Source organism: Myiozetetes cayanensis, unplaced genomic scaffold, assembly GCF_022539395.1.
Source record: "Myiozetetes cayanensis isolate MyiCay16 unplaced genomic scaffold, myiCay2020 scf4, whole genome shotgun sequence".
Lineage (NCBI taxonomy): Eukaryota > Metazoa > Chordata > Aves > Passeriformes > Tyrannidae > Myiozetetes > Myiozetetes cayanensis.
In genome coordinates, this window is record NW_026087631.1 from 11,411,399 (window position 1) to 11,435,850 (window position 24,452).

Here is a 24,452-nt window from a genome sequence, read left to right on the forward strand (position 1 = left end):
TTACTGTGGGAAAATGGGTATTTAATTCCTTGATCCAAGATAGGTTCTCCAGAAAAGCAGAAGCAAAGCTAAAAAGGATGTGAAAAAACTCTAAGCAGAGGCAGCCAGAAGCATGGAAAAGAGCTTTCAAATTGTGATGCCAAAATTCCAGCAGTTCTGTTAGTGGATGATGTGCTTCTTTAAAACTTACGCAAAACGTGGACAGCAGGAAAAAACCTGGAACTAAAAAATTCTAATTAATTAAAAGTGATCTTTGCCTTGGGTTGGCTGAGTTTCCACAGTCAACACAGTGAAGTGTTGTAAATGTTATGAGAACTTCATCCTAAGTCTTAGAGAAGATTTTGAGAGCCTCTGTTCTAAGCTTCTATTCAGAGTAAAATTCTGTAGCTTTCACCTAGAAAAGGAAATGAAGAGGTGCAAGAAAGTGATGATCAAATTTCCTTACTCATGATGGAATTTGAAGTAATTATTAAATGGATCGAAATAATTTACTTTATACTCTGCTCCACACAAACATTTTGCCTTAGCAGTGGCTCTAGATGAGAATTTTTATAGTGCAGTGAAACAATTGGACCATGCCTGGTACTTAAAGGCAAACTTGGTTTTCTTGGAAAGTGAAAAAAAATCTTTGTAAAATTCCTGAAGATGCTGCTGTAAGCCATTTCTTTCACCTCCTGTCTCCGAACTAACAGGTACTTTCTTTCATTGATAAAGATCTATTTTGTGAAATATGCCACCTGGGAATGTTTTTGTTTTACTTCAGTGTGCTGAAATTGTGAACATCTTACAGCATTGTCTGGTTCTTTTGCTTCTATAAACTTTGAAGAGTAGACAAGCCTTAAAAGGTCTAACTGGGTAATATGTGGTATGATTTCAGAGAGTCTTATCAAAGCATTATGACCATGTTTGCTGCTGTTTGACAGAATTTTCTCTGTAGATGGTTCCTGACCATGAAAGGTCTTTCAATAGTATGGCAGTGTTGTGGCAGATGTCACAAAAATATTCCTCCTCAAATTCTGATCGTTAGTTTTTCCACATGCCCTGTTTAGAAATTGCATGAATCGGGTGAGTCTGCCCTCTGTCAAGTGATCCCTCAGCAGAAGGGATTTTGAAGAGTTGAATAAACTTGCAAAATCAAAGTTATTTGAAGAAATGGAATCCAGCAGTAGTCATAGTAACAGGTACCAGGAAGTTTTTGGACTGGAAGCTTATTTGAGATTGGATGATTTTGGGCAAAGTAGTCTTCTCCAAGTGTCCACACTCTGGCAGTAAGAAGTGTCAGGCTCTGGGACAGACCTCATTCCTAATAGAATCTTGTTTCTATTAGCCTCCAAGAGAGGTGAAAGTTGCTTTGAACTTCTTTAGTGTTTGTCCAAGAATTCATATACAATATAGTGGAAGTCACCAAACTGGCAGTAAAAAATGGAATGAAGTGAGAAACTCTGTGCTTGGTATAGGATCCAGAGGACATGCACTTCAGCTTCTTAAACAGCTGAGCCTGGTGGTGGAGGAGAGGAGACAGAGTGTTGGAGGCATTTAGTGTGAATCTTCCATCAGACATGCTGATATGCTCTTCTTGACCTAAATGGACCTATTTGCTCACCAGAGTTTTGGGAATACTACATTTTTCTTCATGTTGATACTTGTCTTTGAATATTGGCAGACCCTACAGATTCTGGACTGTTCTTTGTTAATCTAGACAGCTGTTCAGCTGGGCTCTATCAGCCCTCTTAAGAATCAGATTTTTTGGCAGGTATTTTTTGTTTATCTCTCAGCTGCCTATGTATTGTTGCTTCCACCCTTTGACCTCGCATTTTGTGCATTATGCTTGAGGAAAAGAGCATTACCTCATGTTGAGATATATAAATATTAGTATACTATCAGTAGAACCAGTGTAATGTTTTCATTTCCTGGAGAAGAAGGGAGCAGAAGGATATGAGAGTGTCATTTCACTTTGAACACTGGTATATATTTCTCTCTCTTTTCAGCTACTAACATGAATTTGCAAGCCAAGTGTTTCACCAAGGCTGTGCTCTTTTGTACTGTATGGACTGAAATGCAGCGTTCAGCTCCAACAAGGCTGTATTCTTAATTTGTTTCTGTCCTAAAGTTACAGAAGAGCCCTACTGCATGTATTACTGATGCAATTGGAAGACTGTAAGTTCAAGATATGAAAGAAATCAGGTGCTCTGATACTACTGCAGCTTCTGTAGATTTGCAGAATAAAACGATAACTCTAAACATGAGGGAACAGTTAATGAGGTAAGATTTAGGAGGGAATGAGAGTTACTTTGTTGTGTAAATACTAACTTTTTAATCTTCAATTTAAGTTGCACATGCTTTTTCCATTGCTGCAAGATATATGGATGCAGTTGACAAGATGCATGTGTTGAAGGTGCCAGTAGGGAGAAGACCCCAAGAAAGAATATCCAACCACTTCGTTGACTGAAGAGGGTGGAAAGACTCTTCTTAAGCAATTGGAAGCTCATCTGGACTCGCTGCCAGCAGAGGTCTTTACAGGTAAGAAAAGATTGCACTGTTCACATCTTCAATGTAATCTTTTTCCTTCTGTGCATTTAGTCACAATCTTTTCACTATTCCAGAGTTGAATGGAAGATCTGGGGGGAGTGTAGCACCAATAAACTAAGCAGTTTTAAATATCAAACATAGAATCATTAACATTGGAAAAGACCTCCAAGATAATCAAGTCACAGCCTTTGATTGAATGCCACCTTGTCAACTAGTCCAGTCATTTCTTGAGCACTTCTATAGATGTTGACTCCACCATCTCCCTGGGCAGACCTTTCCAATGCTTGACAACCCTTTCAGTGAAGAAACTCATCCTGCTGCTCAACCTGAAATTCCCCTGGCACAACTTGATATTGTTTCCACTTGTCCTGTCTCTGGTTGCCTTGAAGAAGAAACCAACTCCCACTTCACTACAACCTCCTTTCAACAATAAGGTCTCCCTTGAGCCTCCTCCAGACTAAACAACCCCAGCTCCTTCAGCCACTTCTCATAAGACTTGCACTCCAGACCCTTCACCACCTTCAGTGCTCTTCTCTGGATGTGCTCCAGCACCTCAATGTCGTCTTTGTTGTGAGGGGTCCAAAACTCAACACAGTGCTTCAGGTGTGGCCTCACCAGTGCTGAGTGTGGGGAGGAGTCACTGCCCTGGTCCTGCTGGCCACATTATTTCTGATACAGGCCACAGTGCCATTGGCCTTCTTGGCCACCTGGGCACACTGCTGGCTCATACTGAAGCAGATGTTGACCAGCACCCCCCAGGTCATTTTCTGATGGGCAGATTTCCAGACACCCTTCCCCAGCCTGTAGTACTGCTTGGGGTTGTTGTGACCCAAGGGCAGGACCCAGCACTTCTCCTTATTGAACCTCAAACAGCTGGCCTCTCTTGGCCCAGATTACTCTCCAGAGCCTTTCTGCCCTCCAGCAGATCAACTAAGTTGGTGTCATCTGCAAAGTCACTGTAGGTGCATTTGATCCCCTTGTCCATACCATCAGTAAAGGTACTAACAGGACTGGGCCCAGCACTGACCCCTGGGGGACACCACTGGTGACCGGCCGCCAGCTGGAGGCAGCCCCGTTCACCAGCACTCTCCGGGCCCGGCCCTCCAACCGGTTCCTGACCCAGCATGGAGTGCCCCTGTCCAAGCCATGAGCAGTCAGTTTATCTAGGAGAATGCTGTGGAAAACAGTATCAAAGTCTTTCCTGAAGTCCAGATAGACTACCTCCACGGCCTTTTCCTCATCCTCTAGGCAGGTCACCTGGTCTCACCTGGTCATAGGAGGAAATCCGGTTAGTCAGGAAGGATTCACCTTTCCTAAACCCTTACTAGCTGGGCCTGATCCCTTGGTTGTCCTGTATGTGCTGCATAATGGTACTCAAGATGGTCTTTTCCATAACCTTTCCCAGCACTGAGATCAAGCTGACAGGCCTGTAGGTCTCCAGATCTTTCTTCCAGCCCTTCCTGTGGATGGGCATCACATTAGCCAATCTTCAGTCATCTGGGACCTCTGTGGTTAGCCAGGACTGATTATAAATAATGGAGGGTGGCTTGGCAAGCTCTTCCACCAGCTCCTTCATCACCCTAGTATGGTCCCATGTGGTCCCATAGACTTGTGGTCATCTAAGTGACTCAGCAGGACTTGCTTCCTCCTGGATTGCAGGGGGTCTCTTCTGCTCACCATCCCTGTCTACCAACTCAGGGTCTAGTTGCCCTGGGAATTCCTATTCTTACTGTTAAAGGCTGAGGCAAAGAAGGCATTAAGCACCTCAGCCTTTTCCTCATCCTTGGTGACAGTGTTCCCTCCTATGTCCAATAAAGGATGGAGATTTTCCTTGGCCCTCCTTTTGTTGTTATGATCTTTCACAGCACTTATCATATTGAGTTCTAGCTGAACTTTTGTCTTTTTAATTTTTTGTCTACATGACCTAACAATATCCTTGTACTCTTCCTTAGCTGCCTGTCCCTTCTTCCAAAGTTCATAAGCGCTCTTTTTGACCCTGCATTCCAGTGAAAGTTCAGCCAGGCCATTCTTCCACACTGGCTTGTCTTTTGACACAGGGATGGCCCACTTCTGCGCCTTTAAAATTTCCTTCTTAGAGGGTGTCCAGCCTTCCTGGACCCTTTGTTATTAAGGACTATTTCCTAAGGGAACTCAGAACCAGTATCCTGAACAGGCCTAAGTCTACCCTTGGGTAGAGGTTTTCTTGACTGACCCTCTTCCTGGCTTCTCCAAGAACAAAAACTCTACCACTCCATGGGCGCTGTGCCCAAGACAGTCTCTGACCACCACATCTCCCCCTAGCTCTTTTCTGTTTGTAAACAGCAGGTCCAGCAGGACCTGATAGGTCTGTCCTGAAGGCTCAGTTACCAGGAAGTTATCATCTTCCACACAATCCAGGAACCTCCTAGGCTGCCTCCTCAACACTGTGTTGTTTCCAGCAGAGATCCAGCAAGTTAAAGTCTCCCACAAGAACAAGGGCTAGTGATCATGAAATGCCACTCAGCTGCTTATAGAATAACTCGTCTGCCTCTTCATCCTGGTTGGTTGGTCTATAGCCAATTCCAACTAGGATATTGGAACCATAGGCACAAAACCTTACCATCATTGTCCTTGAGCTCTACAGTCAAAACATTCCCTAATGTACAGAGCTATGCCACCTCCCTCTCCTTCTGAGGAGCTTATAAACCATTATTTCAGCATCCAATCATGGGAGTCATCCCATCTCATTTCTGTAACAACAAATACCTCATAGCTTTCCTACTGCACGGTGCTTTACAGCTCCTTCTTCTTGTTACCCTTAAAGTTTCCATTGATGTAGATGCACTTCAGCTGGGCTGTCAATTGAACTCCTAACTCAGGCATGCTGCCCCCAGGCTCATCTCTAGAGAGCCTGATCTTATCCCCTTCCTCCTTCAAACACAGTTTAAAGCCCTCTCAATCAGCCCACAGCCAACTCACAGGCTAGAATCCTTTCCCTGCTTTTAGACAGGCAAACTCCAGCTGTCTCCAGCAGGCCTGGTGTTGTATAAACCACCCCATGATCAAAAAAGCCAAAATTCACCAATGGCACCAGTCTTCTGTTGATCAAGTAGGTTCTCCTGCTTCTTTCAGCATTCTTCCCTTCTGCTGTAGGGATTTTACAGAGAGGGTAATAAGGCATTTGAATGGGCTGCCCAGGGAAGTGGTGAATTCTCTATCCCTGGAGGTTTTTAAGATGAGACAGGATGTGGCACTTAGTGCCATAGTCTAGTAACCACAGTGGTAGTGGATCAAGGGTTGGACTTGATGATGTCAGGGGTCCTTTCCAACCTGGCTGATTCTGTGATTCTCTGATTGAGGAAAACACCACCTGTGCTCCTGTCCATTCATCCAGTCGTTCCATTGTCCTGAAGTCCCTTCTTATTGCTCTAGGACTTCTCTCATCAACCTTGTTGCTGCTCATCTGGACAACCAGAAGCGGGTAATAATCAGAGTGCCAAATTAATCCGGGGAGTCTTCTAGTAATATCTGTTATACAGGCCCCTGGGAGGCAGCAGATTTCCCTGTGGGATTGGTCCAGTCAGCAATACAGTGCCCTCAATTCCCCTGAGGAGGGAGTCGCCTGCTACAATTACTGCTCTTTCTTTCTTAACACCTGTAGTTGTGATGTGTCCTGTTGACTGACTTCCTGTGGGCAACTCCCCAGGTAGACCACTACCACTTGCCTGACCCTTGAGTTCCAGAGCCTCCTATCTGTTCCATGAAGGGCATGTGGGAAGGCCAGGAAGGCAGGGAGGGGATTCTTCTGCCACCCTGAGCAGGGATCTGTTTCTGTTCCCACCGTCTTTTAGATCCCCTCCTGCCTGATGGCAAGACAGTCAGAGCTGCTTTGATTCTTGTCCAGGTTCCATCCGCAGCATTTTTCTCGGACTCAATTTGTCTTTCACATTCCCTGATAGTCCTCAGCCTCTCCACTTCCTCTTTAAGCTCTGATGCTTAATACTGCTGCATGTTTGTCTTACAAAGGCAGAGATCCCTCATGAGGTAGGAAAATCCATCATGTGCTTTTGTGTGTGTGAACAGTACTTATATTCCCACTTAAGCATGGCATTTTTCATGCCCCTCTTCCCTTATGGTATATTTCTAGTATGGGTGCTTTTGTAAATAACATAGTGGATTTTTAATAGCAGTAGGTTACAAACATTCTAAATTGTTCACATCTACAACAGCTCCCTAAAAGCACACATCAGAAAATGATAAACTGTTGTACAGTGCTAAAGATATACAAGAATAGCTACATGGGAAGGGTGAAACAGTGCTCTTGGGCTTTTTGTGTGAGAGTTAGGATGTTGTGCTGGGTATCTCCTGTGTCAGGTCTGGCAGGTTTAAGGAGCCTGTCACTCCTTGTCCCTGTCTTTCCTTGGAGAAAAAGTGGAAACAAGACAAAACCCAACTCCAGAGGTAGCATGGGACCACAGACATCTCTGGTTGATGGTCCAGAGTTTGCTTGGTCTCTTCAGTATAAGGACTCTCTGTACAAGGTCAAGCTGGTGTTGGAGGATATAGTGAGTCCTGGTGCAGCTTCCCTTTAACCACAGAGCCATTGCACATGTAGTTCACTAACTGGTGCATATCCTGGCAGTAAGGCAGGCCTAGCCTTAAATAGTAATGGACAACTACTCTGTCAGAAATTTGTTAAAGTTTTTTTGGGAATCTAGTGTTTAAATAGATGATAAAAGTTGATACAACTTACTGGAATAGTCTTTTTGTTTAGCTGGCTTTTTTTTTTTTTTAGGAGCCTTTACCCTAGGAAGATTCAGAAATTCACTGTAAAAAATAGAAAATTGAGTGATAATTGTAACTTCAAAAGCGAAAAATGGCATTGAGTTAGAATTGTATCATTTTTTCTAGAACTGAAATAATTCTAATAATGGTAATTTTTTCCCATGTGATATTAGCCCTTTTTTTCTGTAGCTATTTATACATTCTACACTTCAAACTGAGTTTGTAAATATATTAAAATTTTTGAAAGCTGCTAGGTTATTATTTTACCTGAAGGTAAGACACTTAAATGTGTTTCATTAAAGGTCAAGTTGTATCTGAAGGGTTAAGGTTAAATCTTTGATTAATGGAACTACTAATCTGTGTGGTGGTCTAGCTTCTTGATGTTCAACATTTTTCTAAGAGGGTAATGAAACACAGAGACGATTGTGAAATCAAGAAGCCGATTTTCATGAAAGAAAAGGTATATAGCGAAATCCTTGCAGTTAAACTAGTCATTAAAGGCCTGTATCTATGAAGCTGCTTTCTCCTTCCCTGAGATGTTGGATCAAGGGGAGATGCATCTATTTAAGACTAGGTATTTGGAAATACTAATAATTCATTGCCTTTCAGTAAGAATGGTTATCAATTGTTCTGTTCAATAGCACTAAGAAGATTCCCCATTTCCCAGCACAGTCAACGGAGAAAACATTTTGATCCTGTCTACTTCAGAAAAATAAACTGTGCAGAAATAAACCACTGTTTATTTTGATCTCTGTTATGTAAATCCCACTGCTAATAATTTCCTTATTGCACATTGTCACTGTGGAGAGGAAACCAGACTTCACACTGATTTCTGCTGTACCACTGGCAAGTGAATCTATATGCAGTTTTGTTGGAATTGCAAGATCAAAGACAAAATGAGCCTTTCACTTCTGTGCTGTCAAAACAGTGTGTTTGTGCATATCCAGAGATGTTATATGATAAACTGGGTAATCAGCTGAGGCAATCAGTTGAGTTTGATGTTACATTCTGTCATCTGGGAACACTGAGGCAAATGTTCCGTGTAAAACCAATAGGAGGTAGAGGAAAAGAGACAAAGAGGTTAAGAAAATTAATTTTTTATCCAGGTTTATGCAATTCCAAACAGATTTGTTCTTCATGAGATTCAGTGGAAAATTGGTGTATCACATGAAACAGACAGATTGGTAAAAGCAATTAGAGGCCTACCCATTAATAGGTATAGATTAGATATTAGGAAGAAAATCTTTACTGTGAGCATGGTGAGGCACTGGAACATGTTCTCCAGAGAAATCGTGAATGCCCCATCCCTGGAAGTATTCAAGGTCAATTTGGATGGAGCTCTTACCAACCTGGTCTAGTGAAAGGTGTCCCTGTCCAAGGCAGGGGGGTTAGAGCTATATGATCTCTAAGGTCCCATCACACCCAAGCCATTCTATGATTCTGTGAAATACTGACCAAAAGGAAAATGCTTTTGAAGATCTTTTTTCCGTGGATGAGAATAATTCCTACTTTAAAAGCTTTTGGTGCTAGAATTGATTAATTGAGCTGTCATGAAAAATATAAAAATAAGACTTTAAATTTGCTCCAGTTACTCTGTCCAGTCTATGAGCAAGGACCTATAGCAAGGTGTATGGTGATTTCATATTTGCTTTGCTACTGCTCTACACCCCTGTACTCACTTAGCTGGAGACACACAATATTGTATGATTTTGTGCATTATTGTGTGCTATTTTTTTATGGCTTATGCTGCTGAAATAGGGAACATCTTTGCTAGTGCCTTCAGATTGCTGTACCAGTTTGTGTGATGCTGGATGCCTCTGATTTGAAATGCCTAATCAATGACTGCTAAAGAGGAGATGAGTGCTGAAGAATCACTAAAGCAGCTGCATTCATCTGGGATGCGGCACACTAGGGTGTTATGGAAAATGTGCTCACAAACTCAGTGAAGAGCAGTTCCTAAGAAGTTACAGTAGTGATCACACCTCTATAGGAAAGAAGGGAATATAAACTTTAACCATACTTATGGTATGCTGTAAAATATTTCCAAGGAGAGGCAGTGTTATAAAAGAGGAGAAACTCTTAGGTAAGCAATAGTCCGGAAACAGGAAAACCATAAAGGTCTTTTCTGTAATTAACTTTGACTGGTAAAATAAGTGCAGAAGATTTTCTGAAATCTGTTCCAGACCAGGGTACCCTTTTTATTAATCTCTAGAAACATGTAGAACAGCAACTAACAGAACAAATTTTACCTTTGAGAAAACCTGAACCAAGATTCAGGGCAAACAGCTGCCTAAAAATGCATTAATATTTCACTGGCAGAGTGTCTTCTTCCTGTAGTGATTGTTTACCTTTTTTTGTTGCTGGGAGTAATTGGCTAGGGTAGTCACTTGCAGCTGTTAGATACTCTGAGTTCCAGCAGAGATCATCAAGGCTTTGTGTGCATTACGGTTGTGTTTGGAAACCACTGAGTCTCAAGAGTAGCCTACATGAGAGAGTACTTCTGGCAATTGGATGGTCCAAGAAATGAGATAAACTTATGCTTTTAATTTTTAGTTGAGCAGATGGGGTCTTACTGCACAATCTAATTTGGTGTGAAAACAAAAACGGCAACCAGGTTGACTTGTGTGAATTTCCCAGGTTTTATCATCTGAACATCTGGAGTACGCCCAGTTTTGACAAAAATAAATAAATAAATAAGTAAATACCCACCAGGCCAGGTAAACAGCTTTTTTGTAACATCTCCTTTTTCCCTTGGGTGTACAGAAAGACATTTGCATATGAAAATGTTTTCTGGAGTGATAGATATGGCTATTTCTCACCTGTAAAGAGGCAAACATAAGCAGCAGTTGATGGTTTTCTTAGCTTCCTGCAGAGTTTGAAAACAGAGCTAATAGAAAGCCATTGTTTAGTTTTAGTCTCATGACCTCTGGTTTTAATATGCATTCAGAAAACAGGCGAACTTATTTTCTGTTCATGAACCTATGCAGGTAACTAACTGCAGCAAGATACACGTATGAAACTGGGTTTCCCTTGGATGTTATTCACACAAGCAACGTACAAGTTCTACCTTGAAGTTCTATAGTTTGTTTCGTATTGAGTTATCTCTGAAGAAATACATTGTGTGAATCCATGATAACTTCTTTAGCTATTCAGGTTTAGTTTAGCTGCCAGCTTCTTTCAAAAAGTGAAAGAGCACCCAAGTCAAGAAGTCCTCATGCTCCTCAAGTGTGCTGGTAGCATTGCACCTTTGGTTCTTTTATTGCTTTCGTTTTTATACCTGTGTGGGAAGGAACCTCAGGCCATCAGGCTGCCAACCAGTCAGTAGCAGGGTTCTGCAGGACTCCATTTTAAGCCCGTTTCTCTTCAACATCTTTATGAATTACTTAGATGCAGGACCCAAAGGAATGCTAAGTAAATTTGCCACTGACACGAAATTGCGGGCAACTGTTGACTCCCTTGAAGACCAAGAAGCCCTGTAGAGAGACCTTAAAAAAATAGAGGACTGGGCAATCACCAGCTGTATGAAATTCAACAAGGGGAAGTGCCAGATTCTGTACCTGGGATGGGGCAACCCTGGATGTACATATAGACTGGGGAATGAGAGCAGCACTATGGAAAGGGACCTGGGGGTCCTGGTCAATGGCAAGTTTAATCGGAGTCAGCAGTGCCCTGGCAGCCAGGAGGGCCAACGCTGTCCTGGGGGGCATCAGGCAAAGCATCACCAGCCGGTCGAGGGAGGGGATTGTCCTGCTCTGCTCTGCACTGGGACGGCCTCACCTTGAATATTGTGGCAGTTTTGGGCACCACAATATAAGAAAGATATTAAGCTATTGGAGAGTGTCCAAAGGAGGGCAATGAAGATGGTGAAGGACCTTGAGGGGAAGCCTTATGAAGAGCAGCTGAGAGCACTTGGTCTGTTCAACCTGGAGAAGAGGAGACTGAGGGCAGACATCGTTGCAGATACACACCGATACATATACAGACAGACACATGAATACATACAGACACACACGTACAGACAAATGCATATATAGGCAGACGTGTATACATTAATCTACAACTTCCTTATGAAGGGAAGAGGAAGGGCAGACACTGATCTCTTCTGTCTAGTGACAGGACGTGAGGAAACGGCATGAAACTGCATCAGGGGAGGTTTGGGTTGGATGTTAGAAAGAGGTTCTTCACCCAGAGGGTGGTTGGGCACTGCAACAGGCTCTCTGGGGAAGTGGTCACAGCACCAAGACTGTCTGAGTTCAAGAAGCATTTGGGCAATGCTCTCAGGCACATGGTGCGATTCTTGGGGTTGTCCTGTGCAAGGCCACAAGTTGGATGCGGTGATCCTTGTGGGTCCCTTCCAACTCGGGATATTCTGTGACTGATTTTCCAGGATGAAGTGTTTTTAGAATATACACAGACACGTCAGACTGTAAGCTTTCTCTGTGTATTTCTTCCCTCACCTTCCCCCAAGCCACTAAACTGTAGTAAGACACCACAACTCTAAACCCTTTGAAATTACCTGGCCAACACCTGGGACACACAGTGCCTACCACTCCTATTACTCTAATTCATTGAGTCACTTCTGCAAAATCCAAGCATTTGTTTGACACATAGATAGTTGAGGGGGGGGAGGAGTGGGTTTGTTTGTTTTTATTGTTGGTTTGTTGTTGTTGTTTTTTAATAGAGCAGTTACTGTAGCCTTCCTAATCTGACATCTGGTCAAAGAACTTAAAATTCTACAGTACTTTTCTTGACAGAAAATTTGTCTTTTAAGCATGAAAGTTCTTTAAAGCATAGCATTTTAAATTTTGTGAGAGATGTGTTTTCCCAGTTAAGCTTTCATTTGTGTTTCTACTGATATAACACTTAAAATAATTTCAAAAGGAAAGACAGGCAATGTATGTGGAATGACCTTGGAGAAAATATCTCTGGTTGTTTGAGGCTGAAAAGCACTGAGAAAATACAGAGGAGTTCTCAAAACTAATAACTTCTGATGTCTGGATTAAAATTCAAAATAATTTATATAAAAACTGGAGGTTTGTGTCTGATTTTCTTGTGACTTTTTAAAGGTGCCTTGGTTACAAACCCATGTGTATGCTCAATCATTGCATGCCCAATAAAGTGTTCTAATTCATCCCTCCTTTTTGCATTGACATTGTAACAGTTGTAATAGCTAAGCATTTAAAAATGTAGAGGGTGTAGTTTTAATAAGCTCTGAAAATATTTATTTATACTTTAAAAAGGATTGAAGTCTCAGCAAGTAGTAGTTTATCTTCATTAATGAAACATTTAGAATATGATTTATAAAAAATAGAAACTACTCACTCAGTATATACTTCTTTATATGTATCTGCTTGCTTTATATGAAAAATATATCTACAGAGAGCACAGTGTAAATTAAAATATGGATTATTCCTGAAGGTGTTATTACCATATGTGAGTAAAATCTGTAAAATACAAAGCAAAGTTTACTGTGCTGTAAAATAGAGCATTTTATATAGTTCCAGGTTTTGGAGGGAGTTACTTTTTCTCACCAAGATGAGAAAAACAATGTCACTTGTTTGAGGTCTGTGCAAGTATTTCACAGTTCACAAGAGAAAGGTGCTATAGCTAATTACTTCAAAATTATTGCATCTTAATTTTGGCGGCTTTTTTTTTCAAGATACATACTGATCAGACAAGCTGATGATCAGTAACACTGAAAGATCATGGTTCTAGAGTTTGCATTCCACTTCTGATCACAGCAGTTTACCTTCCCAATCACTTGACTAGAGTGTGTGTAGGAATTAATGAGCACAGGAGACTAAATGCCTGGAAGTCCTCTCCTGATGAGTCATGGGTATGGGTTCTGCTTCCTATTTCATGCACAATTAGTTACTCAAGACATCTTCTATACAGCTGCACTCAGTGGTGACTAGTAAGTAAACATCTGAGTTGTTTAACATTGCAGAAAAATTTGCTTTTAAGAACCAAAATCCAAGAAGTTTCTTCATCTTTTTGTTAGTGAGCATACTTTGGACAAGACAGTGGCATAAGTTAAAGATTTGGTTTAGTAGTAGTCTTTGCTGCTGGCAAGTGAACTCTCACTTGAAGGTGCTGATCTCATTTTCCATTAGGGTTTTCCAGGAACTGTCCCTGGACTTTCAGGATACCTGTTCCCATATTTTGCTTAAGCTGTATATCCTGTATGGAAAGATATTTTGAGTGCTTTGTGAACCCTTCAGGGAGAACCTAGAGGTTAATTTGACTTGATCTCTAATGTCCAAGTGCTCAATTTTTTTCCTGTGATTTTTCTTATTTTCTGTGCTCAGGAGAGTCAGTTAATCAGAAGTTGCACCTCATAAACAGTAAACTGCAAACAGCAGCTTCAGTCCTTGGATTAGAGCAAAACCTACAAATAAGCTGTCAAAGATACTTGACTACCACATGTAGCAATACAATCTCTCTTCCCTCCCTGCACACAGGCCCTACAGTGAGGAGGGGATCCGTAAGAAAGCTGAGGTCCTTCCTTTTTTTCTTCCTGTGTAGAATCTTGTCTCTTGCAGTATAGCGTGACAATGATAATATGTTGTGACTGATCCTGATTTCAAGTTTGAACTGTGGCTACCTGCCAGGAGTACGCAAGCAAATCTCTGTTGGTTTTGGAGACAAGAAGTGATGCAGCAGTGAGACAGGGAGGTGTGACTGTAACTTGCCCCTTTACTTCATTTGCCCAAAGGATCTGTATTTTCTTTGTTGGTATTTCAGAAAAGTGACAAGGGGACACCAGCCAAATGTGCTGTTAACAGATGTAGCAGTGGCACGCAGTCAGACAGACTCTATCATTAATGCATAAAGCTTTCCTCTTAAACATATGCATTGCAGGAGGCAACCAGCCGAAAATATTTGCTAATTGTCAGCCAAAGGCTGAGTTGTTTCACTTTTTGTAACACTTTTAAATCAGAACTGCTGAGTTAAGGAGGGAAGGGTCAGCATTTATTCTCGGTAGTCTTCTGCCAAACATCCTTGTTTCCAGTCAGTGCACGTCTAACACAAATAGGGAAATACCACCAACCCTTGCTGAACAGCAGATCTAATTTTGCTATTAAGTGTCTCTCATTAATACATCAGTCAGTTTTTGTTAAACTGATATTATAGCCTCTTTCCCTATGAGGGCCTATGTTTAATGGAGAGATTTAAGCAGGAGCAGTCATTATTCATTACTGCGACTGTCAATTTTGCTCACATAAAGAAAATCACATTTTGAACAAGGAGAACAAACTGTGAATGTTTTAAGGGACAGATCTGTGGCCCTGACTGGCTTTATTCTGCTACGATGGAGCAGATGCAGAGAGGGTTATTCTGGGTACTCTTTAGTGATAGGTGTTATTAGGATGCCTTATAATCTGGGTGTTCTGGCACTTTACATACTTAAAAACATCCATGCTTGTATGGATATTGTCTCAGACTTTCCAGCTGTACACAAGCTGGGGCAATTCCCCTGGCTTGTGAGGTTGCCATGCAGGTGATTGACCAGGGAAGGAGGCTGAGGGGAGGCAGCTCCCATAGGACATCACCTCTCGGTGTGTCCCTGGTCAGGCTGTGAGCTGGAGCAGAGCAGCCCGGCTTTATCAGTGGCTCAGTTTGAGGAAGGAGGATTCTGGTTTGTTTCTTAAAAGGAATTTCCAATCTTTTACTTAATTCAAAGTTACTCTGGTATGGATTGTTACAATTTTTTCCAGCTGGCACTATATAATGGGAGAAGTCCTGAAGGAAGTAATCTGGTAAAGTAATGATCTCTGTTTAACAGTTATCCTAGAACCTGTAGCTACTTACTTCTCTAGCAGCCTGTGTGCTCATTGTCATGCACGTAAGCTCTACAAAGTGCTGGCTTTCCACACACTTTTCTAGCTGCGCAAAGTATGTAAATTATTCAGATTCACTCCTGGAGTGGGGAAAAAAGCCTGTTTCTTAATACAACCAATATGTCACACACATGCTTTTGTAGAAATCATGCTAACCAAAATATCTTTGCTGATGTCTGCACAAGTGTGTTTGTGAAGTTTAATGCCACAGAGTGTTTTGACCTTGTGTTAAAGCTAAGTAACCAACTGACACTTGCAAATTTGGAGCACCTCTTGCATTTCTCAGATCACAAGCACACACTTTTCTTAAGGACAATCAAACTCTAACTGATCTTCTTCAATGTATCTAGGCTGATGGTGAATCCTAGTTTTTCTTAGCATGATCATTTGAAAGTAATTTTTGTAATAGTACTGAATACTTCTTTAAATCTGTAACACCGAAGGGTTTTTTAAATGAACATCAGAATAATTCATTGTGCAAAATTTTATGAGTAAATGATGAGAAATTTTATTGATATGGGATCATACCTGACCACTTTTATGCAGGAACATGGTATCATCTACCAATATAGCTTTCTTCTACTGTGTTGAAATGCAAGTGCTTTCTTTGTGTGCTGCTAAGAGAGCACCTACTCCTCACATAATTAGTTAAAATGCATGGTTGAGAGTGGAGAAGTGGGAAAAGGAGTACTTACACCTATAGTTACATGTAAATGAGACCAGTAAATCGTGTCTGAAATAGTCCTTTAAACTGAAGTCATAAATTCACTAGGAAGAGGTTTTTCTATACAGAAATGAGGCTGAAGGGAATCTTACATGCCTATGTATTCTGGTGTGGGTTCTCCAAATATTTTTGCTACTTTCCATAGGAATACTTTGGAGGTTTCATGTATATGCTCTTCCTGCATTTTCCATGGTTGTCTGTGTAGATTAGATTGTACAGGCCAATGCCCAAACCCTTAGATTCATTGAAATATGTTTTCAAACATTAAATGTTGCTTTATTTCAATATTTGAAGATATACTGTTTGAAGAATTGCATATAAAAATAATGCAAAAGCAAGAGCTTTTTTTGGTTTGAGAAATTATTTTGAGTATTTTATGAAAAGAGCAAATTTGGCACCTGTGTCTTAAAATTAAGAAATAATTCCATAACCAAGCAATTTCGATACATTTAAAGCAATTCAGCTAGAAATAAAACAAATTGGTTTTTGCACTTACTGCTGAAAGAAAAAAGACATTTTTGTGACATGGTGGGTTGACCCTAGCTGGGTGTCAGGTGCCCACCACTGACACCATCCCTCTCCTCCTCAGCTAAACAAAGAAGAGAAAATATAATGAAAGGCTCATGGGCTGAGATAAGGACAGGGAGAGATCACTCATCAGTTACCATCACAGGCAAGACAGACTGGAGTCGGGGAATTATTTGAATTTATTATCAATCACATCAGAGTAAAATGATGAGAAATAAACTCAAAAACACCTTTGCCTGATCCCTCCCTTCCTTCTAGGCTTAACTTTATTCCCAGTTTGTTGCCTTCTTCTCTCAGCAGTGCAGGGAGGTAGTTATGGGGTTTGTGGTCAGTTCATCACATTGTCTCTGTCTCTGTCCTCCACAGCAGGAGGACTCCTCACATTATTCTGCTCAGTGTGGGGTCCCTACTGTGGGATACAGTCCTCCATGAACTTCTCCATTGTGAGTCCTTCCCAAGGGCTGCAGCTTTTCATGAACTGCTGCAGTGTGAATCTCTTCCATAGGGTACAGTCCTTCAGGAAAGGGCTGCTCGAGCATATGTCCCCCACAGTGTCACAAGTCCTGCCACCAAACCTGTTCCAGTGTGGGCTTCTCTCTCCATGAGCCCACAGGTCCCTGCCAAGAGCCTGCTGTAGCACAGGCTTCCTCCAGGGTCACACTCTCCTTTACATGTGAGATTTTCCATGGCCTGCAGGTTGATATCTGTTCCACTGTGGACCTCCGTGGGCTGCAGAGGGGACAGTCTGCTTCACCATGGTCTTCACCACAGCCTGCAGGGCTCCTCCCTGTCCTTCTTCACTGGCCTTGGTGTCTGCAGGGCTGTTTCTCTCATGTGTTCTCACACCTCACTTCTCTATCTGCAATGGCCTCTGTGCAGTAACCTTTTTTTTTCATCTTAACTGTGTTATCCCAGAGGTGCTGGTACCATCACTGGTAGGTTCAGACTTGACTGGTGGTATGTCCATCTTGCAGACATTGGACATTGGCCTCATCAGACATGGGGGAAGCTTCTGGCAGCTTCTCACAGAAGCTGCCTCTGTATCCCCCTCGCTACAGAACCTTGCCACACAAAACCAATGTATTCCGTCCCTTGCCTCTGTGAATCACATATTTTAAAAATGTCATTAAAATTCACATTTATCACACAATCTTCACTCACATCAACACAAAAAGAATTCTCTGCACCATAATCAAAATAACATCATCACAACACTAAACAAAAGTGGACAATTTGCACAGGGTCAAATTGGGTCCCTTCACGACACTTAAAACATAAATTCTCCTTGATCATTCCACTCCAACATTTTTTCAGCCTTTGTTTTACCAGTTACCCCTCCCAGTTATTGTCCCTTTCTCAGATTCCTCATGCTCCAAGTTGGACACCAAGAAGAACTGTTGTGGGTTGACCTTGGCTACATACCAGGTGCCCACCAAGCTCCTCAGCAGGAGTATGGGTGACAAAACAAGATGAAAAAACTCTTTTAGAACATTATAAACACAGTTTATTAGAGCACCAGGGACAGTCCTGTGCATGCAAGCAAAAAAAAAAGGAAAAAAAAGTCCCCAAGAATATTTTATTCCCTACTTACCATCAGCAGGTGGTGTCTGACCACTTGCACCTGGAAACAGGGCTTCAACATGGATAATGTTTGCTCTGGAAGACATACCTTGTAAAGAGTAAATGCCTTCACTTCCTCCTGCGTCCTCAGGTTTTACATCTGAGCAGGTGTCACATGGTATGGAATATTTCTTTGGTCAATTTGGGACAGCTGTCCTGGTTGTTTTGCCTCACAAGATTTTGCCCATCCCATCCTACTGGTGGGAGTGGAATGTTTGAGGAACAACCTTGATGCTGTGCCAGACTGCTCAGCAGTATCCAAAACACTGCTCTGTTATCAACACCTTCCTAGCTGCCAGTAAAAAGGCTGCTATGGGGGTAATGACCTCCATTTCAGCCAGACTCAATATAGGTGAATATCGTACTGTTGTACACAATACCTTTTTTGAAGCTGTGGTTTGTTTCAGCCATAAAGAGGCTGAAATTGAATATACATTAGGGGTTTTATGTAGGAAGTGCGTGAATCTTTTAAAATGGACTATCTTTTGAAGATCAGTTCCCTCCAGATACAAGGAGTTTAGAAAGTCGTGAGATAGGGGTATGTTTCAGTTTTCTTACTACAGTATTTGCAGACTGTTTCGTGTTCTGTTGCTAGTGACTTTGTTTTCCCTTGTGTAGTTAAAACAAGAAACTTTTCTAGCATTTATTAAAGACTCACCTGCAAAAAGTGAGCAACAGAGGGAAGAAAATGTACAAATTCATGTCTTTGACAAGTTCATACTCCTACTGACTTTCTCCGTTTAAAGTTCATGTTAATGTAGGAATCCTCTGAAAAACAGTGACTTTAAAAGATGATGAGAGAAAAAGAAACCAACACCAAAAAAACCCCTGAATCTGACTTTTTTAGATTTTCCACCTGAAGTGCTGGAACCCTAGAGATGCAATCCATGACCCATTTAGAGACTTGTAACCCTGATTATGATCTGTGTCTCTTAAATAGTTGTCTGCATTGGCTTTTTGCTGTTACTCTAGTAGTCCTGTGTAAATAAAACTTGTTAACATTAAGATGGGAATTGTTGACTGCTATTTCAGGAGCTGCTCTGCTCCAGAGGCGGTGATGTAGCATGGCTCTTACTCCTTCTTTGGACAGGTTGTTTGTGAACAAAGAAAACATGCCAGTGTTAATGGCAGAGTGTTTTTGTCAACCGTCAGCTGGAAAAGTTAAATTTTTGTGGTGTGCCATAATTGATGTCTTAAGACATTCTTTGAGGGTCTAGGATAGGTGTGATAGGGCCCCTGAGGACTTTGTGGGGAGCACCTCCATCCATGGGGAGCTGCTGACAGTTCAGGGGCTTCACACATCTCTTCTTAGCATTTAGTTTAGTCACAAAAATATTCCTGGAGTTGGGAAGGAGAGAAAAGTGTTTTAGGCCAGAAACAGTTGCTGACTTTTCTGAATTAAACCATTACTACAAATTACTTCTCACATTAGGGAAATATGCCTTTTGAAATGTCATGATCAGTTTGCAACTTAGTCAAGAAACTTGAGCCGTTTTGTCTTCCTACATCCCATGTCAATCTCTGTACATTTTGAGATGTAATCTCTGATGTCTCTGAACTATTTGGGTTTCTGATGACTCTCAAATATGAATTCCAAGGGAGGCTAATTTCCACTGTATAGCAAGGAGGATGTGTGACACAAAAGATAAATTGTATTTATGTTTAGATTGGAAAGGGAAGAGAACAGGCGATGCATCAGGTCTTTTTTCAGGATTTTGTGAAATGACTTTTGGTCCTTTTGATCACTTCATGTTAAAGTAGAATTTCGGGCACAGAACTATCAAAAGGTCTTATTTTTGTCTGAGGTGGAATTCTCTGATTTGTTTGCATGTGTGCTCCTGTGTTGCAGCCTTTAAGGTAAATGAAATAAGGAGATTAGCATAGTTTCTGTGTTCTTTTTCCTGTTGTCAACATGAGCTAACCATATCGAAGCAAATTGAAAGGTTCCTTAAAGAATATATACACAAGCTATAGGATTAGAACTTCTTGTGAAGTTAGAAACTTCGTTTTATATTAGTAGAAAGTAATTAAAATGAGCTAAAATCATATATAGTATTTAAAGCTCTTTAAACTAAAATGTATATAAAAATTCACTGAAATTATATAGATGTGGTGTATATATAAAGCTAAGTTTGAGCAGTGTTGGACTCTTAATGGTATCTGGAAATAAAAAGCATCTGTTCAGCCTAAGTACAAAATTAAAACAACATATGTGACCAACTTTTGCTGATTTTATTTTTATTTTTTTCCCCTTATGCTGTTTGTGCAAGCCAGCTCGCTCTTTAGGGGGTTAAGGGGCTAAAGATCAAAGTTAATAACTCAAATAGATGTTTTAAAGCATTATAGTATATACAGTTTACAGTAGCTACTGACATATGCTGACACCGGTCATGTGAATGCTCATTTTGTGCTGACTTAAAGCCTCTCTCAAGAACAAATAAATGATATATCTGGGTGACCAGAGAAGCTATTTCAGAAAAGATTGCATATTGCAGTTGTTAATATGTAATGAATCACCAGCAGTAGGTGCTATTGGAGATGTAGGAAGGAATTAACTCTGACTCTCTTCTGTGCTGAGATCTGTCTTTAAGCTTGGGAGGTTTTGAGGAGGAAATCGATGTTACTGCTGAAGCAGGTTTAGGATGAAAATAAGAAATGTCTTTGTATAACAGTGTTTGCAAGGGGCTTCATTTTATCAATAAAATCAGAATATTGCACCATTAATTTTTTTAAACATTAAAAGTGGCAGGGACTACGCTGAGGAAATGCATAGACCAGAGTGACTGCTGTCATTTTTGTTCAAGGAATACTTTCCATTCAATGCCTCAACTCAGCTCCCATGATTAACTTTTTGTTCACTCTGTCTTCTCTATGTGTTGGGAAACTGAGGCATAGATGAGTTGAAAACAGTTTTTCAAGGTCATGCGGGGAATCAACCCATCTGAAAATATAGAATTCCCATGCTTTAGTCACTGGAATGGTTTGAGCACCTTCCAAGAAGAGAAATGGTGCTAAAGGTGGCATTTTAAAACCATTTCCATCTGGTTTACAGATTAATTATTATTTCTTCACTCTAAGAAACTAAATTGGAAGGAAGTTTGCAGATGAAAATTTCTTCACAGAGGCATGAGAATTGCTCTGTTGATGTAAGATCATCCTTATAATTTTATCTGTAAACGTTCCCTGCAAATATGTGAGGTAAACTGATAAATTACAATTCAGGGTATTTTTGCTTTTAATCTCCAGGAAAGTGGTAATGTTTGTGCTTTTTTGTCTGCGATTTCTTTCCTTAAATGCTTATCAAGTCTCAGCTCCTGCTTTAAATATGTATGTTTGTTTGTGTTGGGGTTTGTTTTTTTTTAATAAGATGCTGCTGTATAACATTTCCATACAGATGATGGACAACTTTGTATCTACATTCATAGGCTGATGAAGAAGCTATACTGGAAATACAGATTCGGGAGTGAGTAATGCTTTTCATTAACAGTGATGTAGGATTAGATGCAGGGAGTCTGAAAGCTCCATTCCAGTTCTGTTTCCAAATGGATTTTAAATGCTTGGTGCTTTTTAGTCATAAATCATGAAGCCCACAGGTTCCATTTAAGTTCTTCATAATAGCAGAGGCAGTTCTAGTGTTATCCATAACTATAATTATTTATACATCAAGACATTTAATGCTCTTTTTTCCTGTACCTGGGGATAAATAAAAATATTCACCTTTAAAAAGGATGTGTGTGGATTTACTTTACTCCGGAATAAGTAAATAGCATTCCAATTTGTTTAATTCCTTAAAATTCCTTGAAGTTATTTTTACCCAGCTTGAGAAGAATAACTGACTTTGAAGACAGATGTCATCTTCTTGCCTAAGATATATTTATTCTTTATTTGAATTGAATATACTGAGAGGACACCTCAACTCAGTATTGGTTAAAAGACTATGAGGATTCAAGTGTAGATGATGTGGATTTTCTCCTGAATAGGAAGGAGATCATTGTGGATCTTGTAGTAGTGTAACATTTAGTCATTTTATCATTTCCCGTTACTGACATTTATGAAATCGCCCAGTCCTTTTGGTGCTCTTGAGGTTAATTGTACCATGTTATTGAGGAAAATATGGGATGATCTTTTATATTGTTTGAGATGTTTAAATCATCTTTTTCCAGCTTAGGTTCCAGAATCAGGGGAGAGAATACCAGGTCATGAGAGGCTGGTCAGCACCTCTGCACCATTGAGAAGGCCATGTTGGAGATACTGAAGCCTCAGCTAGACGAGTTCCAGGTGAACCTGATCTGGATGAATCTGTTTTGAATGGGGTGTTGAACCAGGTGATTTCCATGAAGTACCAGTAAAAGTGTCTCTTTTTTACCTTGACCTCACTTCAAAGCCAAAGGTGTTTGGAAGCACCCAAGACTGGCTTTGGTCTGCCTGGATAAGCTGAGCACTTCACTGTCATCTTGTACACACATGAGTGGTGTGTCCATGCAGTTTCTGATGCCACATGCTACTGCTTCTAGACTTACAGTAACTTCCACAGCAATGGATTGTAGCTGGAAACATGAGACCAGCTGCTCGAAAGTCTTTTGCTGACCATTGTGTCATTTACTTTTGAATGCTTTGTAACAGGGACTATATTTGGACAAGGAAACTACTCATAGTTTTCTTCCAGTAGTCTTTCCTTTGACCCTCATGTGCCTTTTTCAGGTATGTGCTTGTGTGTTGCTGAATGCATACTGTCCTTGCATCATTTTAGTAAATTTGGTGTTCCCTACAGACATCTGATTTTCATGTGTCTTGTGCTTTAAGATCTGCAGTAAATCAGCTGTGAGCCTAGTGAGTGTGCCATCTCCTCTGTGAGGTGTTCAAAAAGGGTCTGTGGTGCACTATATTGTTAGGTTTGCACAGGAAAGTGATCTTCACACTCAGAAAGGGTATTGCGCTGCTCTCATCATGTGTTATGGAGAAAAGGTCTAGGTACTACATGAGAAGAAGGACAGTTGTGCAAAAAGGGCTTTTGTCTTGCAGAAAGCTGCTGATAATTTAACATGTATATATAATCTTACCATTAAAATATTGTGGGAAAAGAGCTAATTTTAAGCTCTTTAAGCTCTACTCTTTTAGCACAAGTCTGTGTATCTGACATCAATGTCAGATTTTTAAAAATATGCACGTGTCAATTACAGAATTATAATTTTAACGTCTTAATTCATCTTCTACAAACAACTAAAAAACCTCTTTCAATAATTTAATTTAAATCAGTTTTACCCTAGTTGTTTTGCTAATGCCAGTCTAGGTTTCGATACACTTTTCCTGGTAGTTCTGCCCTCGTAGGAAATGAGTCCCAAAACGATGTTTTGCTCTGAACTTTGCCCTAACTTGTGTTCCAGCAGTCCCTTCTGCAGCACCTCAGGTATCCTCCACACAACTAATCCTTTACTTGATGTCATCATTCTCCCATACCTCCATAAAACTTTTATGGAAGAGGTTGGTGCACAGTCAGTAATGGACACATCAGGTTACAGTAGAGTTTCAGCAGATGAGTCACTGTAGAGGAAAGTAGTAGCATGTTTCTTGTTTCTTTAGGGCTAGGGTAAGGGGAGATAGAGAAGGGAGAACTGATATTCTATAAGGAAAGTAATTTACTGGTGTTCAGATTCCACCTTCCTTATAAGCCACCGAGCAGGCTTTTGAAAGGTCTGGATTCAAAGGAAGCTGTTAAAAGATTTCTTTCATAAGGAACACCTTGCTTATTTCCTCCAACTCTAGCTGTGAGGCTTCCTTATTGCCAAAGCACTCTAGTTTCAGATGGTAAAATATTTCAAGCAACTGAAAAGAACTGGAAAGGATAGAAATTCCTGTTATGAAAGCAACAGAGAAAATTACATTTAATTTCTTCATTATAGATGGAACTGGACTTAAAAAAGACTAAAATAAAATCAGATGCCACTGAAAGACTAGATTACTTCTAGTAATTTTTGTATGGTCAAGGCCTGTTGTTATACTGAGTGAGTTCAATGTTACTGTAACCAATCTAATCTCCATGGGACTGCTTCTGGCACAGAATAAAAGACATTTACACTGCTGCCAAACTAGTAGGATATTGTTAAGAGATGGTGATATGTACTTCTCATCTTAAAAAAGTTGTAGAAAATAAGTCAGTTCTGGTTACAGAAATTATCAGCTGCAACTTTTTTATACCGTACTCCAGAAATACACAAGGTATAGTTAGAAGAGAAGTTTGACTAGCCTTTATATTTTCAAATGCTTCATTTATGGATGCAGAATAGAAAGGATCAGCACATTCACAGGAGGAATATACCAGCTGATAGAGAAGACAGCCTAGCCCTGAAAGAGCTGAGTTTCTTTGCTACATGGTTTTGCTTAACAAGGGCTCTGTTAGCCTAAATACTGAATCCTGCCATGTTCCAGAAATTAGGACAGAGGGCCTT

General features: G+C 40.6%; 1 long non-coding RNA gene across 1 annotated transcript; it reads left to right on the forward strand.

Annotated features, from left to right (window-relative positions):
* The first annotated feature begins 2,374 nt into the window (after positions 1-2,374).
* Positions 2,375-22,294, forward strand: LOC126647299 (uncharacterized). The gene is made up of 3 exons (XR_007630553.1): positions 2,375-2,520; positions 21,401-21,469; positions 22,170-22,294. It is a non-coding gene; the product is annotated as an uncharacterized LOC126647299 (long non-coding RNA).
* The last annotated feature ends 2,158 nt before the right edge of the window (positions 22,295-24,452 follow it).